Here is a 7,397-nt window from a genome sequence, read left to right as displayed (position 1 = left end):
AATAGAAAATTCTATTTTTCTGTATTTTTCACAAATAAACTTTCCATATTAGTGTACACAATCTAATATCATTCATGCCCAATGTGACTGTAAAATGTTAGAAACAAAATATTTTTATCAAGAAGAACACATAGCATGAGATTGGATTATTAGTCTAAATAAATTGTTACAAAAATCAATACGAACCTTTTAAATAAGTAATTTATTTTTGTTTACAACCTTTCACTTGGAAATGAAAATTTTCCTCACTAGGCTGCATAATGCCCCTTTTACATTTTATTCCTCAAGGTATAGATGAAGGGATTGACTGTAGAAGTAACCACTCCATAGAAGAGAGCCATGAACTTGGGCTCTTGTGATGGAGGAGGAAGGCTGAAGATACATGCTAATAGCTGGACCATAAAATAAGGAAACTACAATAAGATGAGAAAAACATGTTCCAAAGGGCTTTTTCCTTCCCTCAGAAGATTTAATCTTAAGTACAGCATGTCCAATACTAGCATAAGAGGCAAGAATTAAACATAAAGAAATAACTAAAATAAAAATATACATCACAGACAGTGCAAGGTCATTAGCTTCCTTTTTACCACAGGCAGTCTTTATCTGAAGTGGAATCTCACACAGCAAGTGATCCAGTTTATTGACACCACACAAAGGCAATTGTAACGTAAGTGTAGCCTCCAATAAAGCAAAGAGCACTCCAGTCAGCCACATAACACGTGCTAGTAAGATGCAGATGCATTGATTCATGATGAGGGTGTAGTGCAGAGGCCTGCAGATGGCCATGTAGCAGTCAAAGGACATGATAGTCAAGAGAAGACATTCTGTGGCCCCGATAAAGTGGAAGACATAAAGCTGAACTACACATCCTACATAGCTGATGGTCTTCTTAGAGCTTCACAGGTTTAACAGCATCTGAGGCACAATGCTTGTGGTTAAACACATGTCTAAAAAGGAGAGGTTGGTGAGAAAGAAATACATGGGACTACTGGGAGGGTCTAACTTGGACACCAGAATGATGGCAATGTTTCCCATCATGGTCACGGGGTATGTAATAAGAAGAACAATGAATAGAGGAAGCTCTAGCCAACGCAGATCATCTAAGCCTAGTAGGATAAACTCTTCAGGGTGGCTTTCATTAATGAGTGCCATTCTCTTCAAGTTGTGTCACCTGTAATAAGGAAGTGGCAAAACTTTAGAAAGTGTTATAAGTAATTAAAAAGCATAACCATACATTGGCCATATGATTACAGAGGATGTTGTGCAATAACTCTTGGATGGAAGAAGGAAAAATCTGTCACTAGGTGACCAAATTTCTATTTATGACACTCAAGAAATGGCAATTACATTAAAAAATAGCTAAACATTCTGAAACTGAATTTTCTCCTTTGAATAATAAAGGCAGACAATAATGTTCTCCTTATGGTGAAAATTTAATAAGAAGTGATAACTCTGCTGGAAAATACCCAGACAGTGGTTTTCAAACTTTACGTGCCATAAAAATCAGCTGGGGGGGGGCTGTTTAAATTAAGTTTACTAATTTTTATCTCCAAATGTCTGGTAGAGCAGCTATTGCATGGAGTCCTGGAATCATATGAGTCACTTTGCACAAGCAGTGCTGCAGCATTTCAGAAATGATAGGAAGAGTACAATATCAAGGTAGTGATAGTAGAAGAAAGCAGAAAAATGTAAAGCTCTGAGAATCATCATGATAGGCCTGTCCTACCCCAACAAGTTGGTTGAATAGTTTTACCATCTCCATAGGGAGTGAGAAGTCTGGATTTAATCCAATTTCTACTAGCTACTTGGAATTTAGCAAGAAATCAAAAACTTTCAACATCAGTTTCTTCAGGTATACATAGTGTGTGTGTGTGAAGGTACAATGACATAAGTTTCACTATGCTTAAGAATTTGTCTAAAAAATTGTGTAGTAACAAAAATGTTGGTGAAGATGTGAGGGGAAAGGTATACTCATATATTACTGGTGGGACTTCCAATTGGTGCAAACATTAGCAGTGTGGAGATTTCTCAGAAAACTTGGAATGGAACCACCATATGATCCAATTTTCAAATTGGACTTCAAATAAGCATACTACAGTGATGCAATAGCATCAATGTTTATAGAAGCTCAAACCACAATAACTGGAACCAAACTTGGTGCCCTTCAATAGAATAATGGATAAAAAATGGTATATATACACCATAGAATATTACTTTACCCTTTATGACATTTGCCAGTAAATCTATGGATCTGAATACTATCATGTTAAGTGAAAAAAGCCAATCCCCAAAAAGCAAAGGTCTAATTTTCTCACTGATATATGAGTACTAACACACAATGGTAGCAGGGAGGGGAATTACACAAAGGGGAATGAAGGAAATAGAGAGGGTTTGGGAATAGAAAAGACACTAGAATGGATCAGACATAACTTTCCTATGATCATATGTGAATACACCACCCGTGAAACTCCACATCATGTACAACCACAAGTATTGGATCCTATTTAAAATAAGTTATACTCCATGAATGTAAAATATTTGAACATATAATCTACTGTTATGTATCCTTGAAAAGAACAAATAAAAAATTAAACTACAAAAAAATAAAAGAATTTGTTTGTGTATACTTTATTACATGCATAACTATTACTTCAGACTTCAATATGTGTTCTTTTATATTGTATTTTAGATAACTTGTCCTTTTTGTAGGGATTATTCATTATTTTGTCTTAATAAAAGAGTTTGGACAGGTTCCATTGACCTAATCATAGGTAACTACAAATACAGTTTCAAATTCCATATCAACTGCTATCAGGAGAAAATTCAATATCCTAATTCAGGCTCAGAGACTTTTTAAAATATGCAAGTTATTTTATATTTCCAGGATGTAGTTCTTTCTTTCTTTCTTTCTTTCTTTTTTTTTTTTTTTTTTTTTTTGCTAAAAGGAGTATTGAAAACAACAAAATCAATAAGCTGAGTAAAACACTATGTTGAGAGAGATGAATTTGGTAATGAAGGTTTTGGTTTATGTTGCAGATTTCATAAAGCACACTCCACCACAGTCTTCTGTAAGAAGAGGAATATTCAGATGTGAAGTTGGGACAGCATCCCAGCAACAAAATTCAGTCACTCTGTTAGTCAATTAGCAATTTCAAGTTACTATTCTCAGGGTTACAAAGCACAGTTTTCAAATTCTCTATTTCATTAAATCTGCAGTGTCATCTTGTAAGAACTACAGAAAGTTACTGAGAATTAATATGTGAATGTTGCCTTTTGATTATATGTATTGTAGTTCAGAAGAAATAGCAATGATAAAACAATAGTAATTCCAAGCAATACTCACTGAGCGTATTTGACAAAACTCCAATAATGTTTTACATCTACTAAATCAGTAGTATCCACCTACTCTATGACAAAGGAAATTTTAGTATCCATATTTTAGGATATTGTTAATCATTAATTCTTAGAGTCTCCTAGTAATTGGAAAGGTAAAGGTAAAGATAAAAATTATAATCAATGCCTTAAATGAGGTAGTGAGATATCAAGATAACAAATTTGGAGTTTAAAAAATTTAAAGATTAAAAAAATATGTACTGCCAATTTGTTCTGAATTAGTGTGGCTCCTTTATTTTATCTATATTACTCAACATGTTAATAGGAGCACAGAGAATTTAGAAACATCTCTGGGCCCATGTTTTCTTTCACATAAAAATACCATTATGTGGAAGAGATATGAAATAAGCAGTATCAGAATTATTGTATCGAAAAACAAATTTTTTAAAAGTTACAGTTCACCCACATTTTTAAATAGCTACCATAAAAGATACATGATTTTTATTTTTTAAACCATTGTTATGTTCACATCATATATTTTTCTACCATAGGCCATTCCTTAATTGTTTCTTTTTCTAGCTTTTTTATGTCAATAATGCTTTGTTGAAATATGCTCCATTCTACAATTTTTTAAAGAGGAATTTTCAATTTGGTCCTCCAGGAGTTTTACCATAACTTATTATATCTAACACTCATGTCAATCATCTCTTCAGTATGCTCTCTGTGATTTTATTTGATTTATATTATTTCGGACTTTGTTTCTATTTTCTCTTTATTAAGTATGGTTTTGACTGTGAATGGTGTTCACCCTGTTCCTTTTTCTCTATATTTGCCTAGAGACAAAACAGCAGGTATGCCTAATCCATGCAAGTCACTCTAAAGTATATTTAAGGTCATTAATTCTTTTCTGTATCATTCTCATATTTCATTATTTTAACTCTTGGATTCTATTACTTTTTGATCTCCTACTTCCTGTGATTTCTGATCCCTATTTCACAACATGGAAATCTATACACAAACATTTAAAGTCACTTTAGTAAGTTTGTAGACTGTATTTTTTTGCCATTATCTTTGTATTCACCCTCATATTTTCATTCCAGTATATCTTGTTTCTACTTTATATTCATCATATACTTGCAATTAGTATTTAGCTTTATATAGAGTAGAAGATCACAAGAAGAAAATTACAGGTTATTTTCATCTGACCCTGAACTCTGATTGAAACATATGGTGAAATCAATCCATAAAATTTTGAACTTATGTTAAAATTGATTGATATGAGATAGTCATATAATTGATTGAAAGCTTCATATCTCATTCAAATAGCTAATATTTGTTCGAACTATGTTTTTATGCTTTTACTATGAATTTCAGTGAGAAACTAAGATATTAATTGCAAGTGAAGTCTAGTTGTTCACAAAGGCACCAAGCTAGTTATTTCCAAACATTATAAAAGGTTTCCTGAAATGAAATATACTCTGCCTTTTATATATGTATTGCGTAGTATGATGTACACATTCCAATCTCCTCTGAGAATACATTCCCCATAAAAACAAGTATCTTTTACTTACTTTATTTTGATAGACTTCAATATAAAGGAAATGTGAGGAAGTATATTTAAATTTTTAAATTTTCAGAGGACAAAGAAACTTTAGTTCACAGATGCATATTTGACTATTAGCTTCAGAGCAGTTAGTTTTTCTGTTGATGCAGATGACAAAGGAAAAACGCCTAGGTTAGGAAGGCAAAGTAGAAAATATTCAGAATGCTCTCTGAGCACGCTATTTACATGATATTCATAAAAACTTGGGCATTCTTTTCACATAGACCATTCATTTGTCCTTTTCCCAGGTGAGTTATCAGAAAAAAATTGGGGGACAGAGTTCTCTATGGAAATGCTTCTTTTGTACAATTAGTTACCTACTGATCTGAGATCATTCAATTACCCCAAAAATTGAACACTAATTTCAAATGGAATACAATTAAAAATGAATAAATTAGAAGAAAAAGGATAAAATTAGAGTAAGTTTGAATAAATGTTTCAGGGGAATTTTTATGAGAAATCATTGAATATCTTGCACCACTAATTCTTAGAATAGCTCACCTAGATTTAGTTATTTCTAATAGTAATTGTAAGTGAGCACAAAATAAGTTTAAAGGAAAACAAAAATGTGATCTTTCCAATGAGAAGTATTAAATATTAAATAAAAACTTCGCAATATTTGTTTTTCTATAAAAAAGATGTAATTATGATTTTCTAACTCTGAATACAGAGAATCTTCCTCTCTACACATATTAGTCACATATGTAGACAGAATTAATATTCTTTTCAAATTACATGTATTATATTAAACTACATTATTTAGAAACACAAAATCAATAACATTGAATAGATCAGAAAGCGATAAGCTTTTCCTTTGACTACTATCCCCAATGGTGTATAATTCACCTTCTTTCTCTAAAGGTAACTATATCATGTGGGTATATTTTTATGCATTATATATGTGATGATTATTTTTCAGTCAGCTTTCCCTTTCCTAGACCCACCCCCTCTATTCTAATATATATATATATATATATATATATATATATATATATATATATATATATTTCCAGAAGACAAAATTACAACAAACTTTGTCATATATCTAATTGACTTTTTTTCACGATTCATGAATATGGGCAGTTTCCTTTCTCCTAAATAGAGTGAGCTCCCACTGGATAATGGCAGAACAGAAATTAGCAAGGTGAATAACAAAGAATTAACACTAGAATAAGTTCATTAGTACATGTCAGACCACTTCTTCGGGGTTCTTTTTATCCTTTCTTTTTCTCTGCCTCATCCTCCTCCTTCTCCTTTTCTTATCATCATCATTCTCCTCCTCCTCCTCCTCCTCCTCCTCCTCCTCCTCCTTCTTCTTCTTCTTCCTCCTCCTCCTCCTCCTCCTTCTACTACTTCTTTCTTCTTGTGAAAATGGAACCTCCTTGTTATACTAACTTGAGTAGGCTGTAATTTCCTATTTTTAGCAAGAACATTTCTTTCTTTCTTTTTGGGAAGTGGGATTTATCTGCTTTCTTATGGGTTCTGTTTGACAATGTTGTATTCAACATAACTGGCTTTATTTTGGCTTGGTCTGGTCTTCTGGGGCCACATACAGGAACTCAGTCCTAAATAATGGCCTCATAAATATTTTGTTTAATACTTTCTACTGTGTTGTTCTACTAGAAGTTGAATCTAAAAGATTCTTTCATATTGTCTTCTGGTCAGGTTTAACTGACAGCAGTCACCATGTGAGCATTTAAGAGAGAAGGAACAGCTGGTTGGAGGTATATTCTCTTAGTTCTTTCTCAGCTGAACCTGTGAGACCAGCTTTATTGCTCAACCAAAGAACATAGATGCTGGATGTGGCCATCCATGTTCAGACATTCTCTCTTCTGATTTCCAATACTATTTCTTATTTTTGCTGCTTCAGGTTTTGGTTTGCAACCAGGCTCCCCACTCTTGCAATTACCATGGTAGTGCTTATATAATACACACGTGGGATACCCTTGTAGGATTCCTCAGTCTTTCCCATACCTTTGTAAATACTTTCTTTCTGAAACATTCCTCAATGTCCTAGTCAGAGTATGCCATCTCTTCTGTTGGGAACATTGGTGACATTAACTCTCCATTACAAGCAGATTGAGATAGCTTCCTGATTCAAGATGTTTTTCTTTTTAATTTTTTTTCCATTTTATTCTCTTTTTTAAATTGACAGAGTAGAATGTCTGTATTTAACATTTAAAATATGATGGTTTGCAGAATATGCACATTGTACTATGACTAAATATAACTAATATATGCTATTTAATATAGTTGTGATTTTGTGGTGAAAATAGCCTACATACACTGTTTTAGCATTTTATAAGAATACAATATATTTTTAACAAAATTATCAAGTTGTTCCATAGATCATTTGGACTTATTATTTCAATAATTAAGATTTACTATCCTTTTCCAACAGCCCATATTCCACAAACACCCAGCCTCTGGTAACCACCACTTTTCTCTCTACTTTTATAAA

General features: G+C 32.7%; 1 pseudogene; it reads right to left on the bottom strand.

The window, feature by feature from the left end:
- Positions 1–222: 222 nt before the first annotated feature.
- On the bottom strand, positions 223–1,152 carry LOC101973770 (olfactory receptor 2B11-like; annotated as a pseudogene).
- Positions 1,153–7,397: the final 6,245 nt, after the last annotated feature.

This window comes from Ictidomys tridecemlineatus, chromosome 8 (genome assembly GCF_052094955.1).
Source record: "Ictidomys tridecemlineatus isolate mIctTri1 chromosome 8, mIctTri1.hap1, whole genome shotgun sequence".
Classification (NCBI taxonomy): domain Eukaryota; kingdom Metazoa; phylum Chordata; class Mammalia; order Rodentia; family Sciuridae; genus Ictidomys; species Ictidomys tridecemlineatus.
This window is presented reverse-complemented; position numbering and strand designations above follow the sequence as displayed.